The following is a 1,501-nucleotide window of genomic DNA, read 5'->3' as shown; positions in this document are numbered from 1 at the left end:
CAAGGCATGTGGGTGCTTATGCTGCGCACAGTGAAGACAGATTTGCTCGAGGAGGCTTGGTTTGTGGTAAATGGAGTACCTATTAGGTATTCCATTAAAGAGCATGCGTTGTTAAGTGGGTTTGATTGCCACAATTACCCAAAAGAACTAAATCCAATGGGGAATATTAACTTTGTGAAGAGGATATTTAAAAAAGAATCTGGGATAAAGGTTGTAGATGTTCTTGCTAAGTGCTCGAAGATGAAGCATGGTTCAGATAGGTTGAAGTTAGTGCTGTTGTAATTCTTGGGCAAGGTAGTAAAAGCTGGTGCAAAGAATGATGGAAACATTGAAGAGTTTCTGTTAAGGATTATTGGCAATTTGAATGCGTGCGAGACGTTTCCGTGGGGCCGTTACACCTTTTTGGAATGTATGGCAGGAATAAGGAAAATGATGAAGAACATGAATGGTTTCGTGAAACCAAAAGCTCAACCTTGCTTTAGTGGATTCATTGTGCCTCTTGAGATAAGTAATTTATGATCATTATATGAGAATAAGGTGTAATGTACATGTTTTATGATATTAACATTGTTTTGTTATTTGTAGATTCTGGCTTATGAGGCTATTCCACAGCTTGGACTGAAATTTAAGAGTCCCTTGCGCTCCGCTTTGAATGACTGTCCAAGGATGTGCAAGCATAAGTTTAAAGAATGTAGCACGAAAGGTGTCCCGTTGGAAGTTATATATAAAGAGCTTGGGAATAGTAAGGTTAGAGTTTCTGTATTTACTTCATTGTGTGTCTAGTCTCTCATGAGATTGATTGATTGCTAAATGAATTTCTTTTAACAGGATTTTCCACGCATTTTGGTACCTGCCTATCATGAGAAATATTTGTTGAAAAATCTCTTAAACAATGATGTTGATGATGACTGCGGTCCAATAGATATTGTTATTGACAGTTGGAGAGAGCGAGTATTAGTAGAGAAGAAGAGGATATGGTGGAAAGGAATGTGTGAGATGGACATTTCTTCTAGATGTATTGTAAATGATATTTCGGATGAGGAAGTCCATGAGATTGAGAATGAGGTCCCCGAGAAAGATGTCCCCCTGACTGCTGTCCCTCCTTGATTCCCTGATTTAGATACAGTTGTGGCATCTATAACCTCACTGACGCAGATGATGACCAAAGGCTTTTATGAAACAAAAGATAAGATTGATGTCATTGATGTGAGAGTGCAGTCTATTGAGTTATTTGTGGCAGATCTGAAGGAAAGGGAACATGGGAAGCAAACAGAGGAGGCAAGTCAACATGGGCATTCAACAGACGATGACGTGTTATTTGCTTCGCCCGATGGTTTTGTGACCACCGGCAGGATGCAACAACGGGATGTAGTGATCTACAGAGAACATTCTCCAGAGGTTGCAGAAAATAGTAAGTATAATAATTAATGTCAATTGGGTATAAAAATGTGAATATATGACTTAAGTTNTGTTTAAAATGTGTGCAGGTAATAAAGAGACA

At 38.7% G+C, this 1,501-nt stretch overlaps 1 pseudogene across 1 annotated transcript; it reads left to right on the top strand.

Annotated features, from left to right (window-relative positions):
• On the top strand, positions 1-1,428 carry AT3G35707 (annotated as a pseudogene; the record flags this gene model as incomplete). The annotated part of the gene is made up of 1 exon: positions 1-1,428.
• Between the last annotated feature and the right edge of the window lie 73 nt (positions 1,429-1,501).

The sequence above is a fragment of the Arabidopsis thaliana genome, chromosome 3 (assembly GCF_000001735.4).
Source record: "Arabidopsis thaliana chromosome 3, partial sequence".
Classification (NCBI taxonomy): domain Eukaryota; kingdom Viridiplantae; phylum Streptophyta; class Magnoliopsida; order Brassicales; family Brassicaceae; genus Arabidopsis; species Arabidopsis thaliana.
Note: the sequence above shows the minus strand (reverse complement) of the source record. Positions and strands in the feature narration are given on the sequence as shown.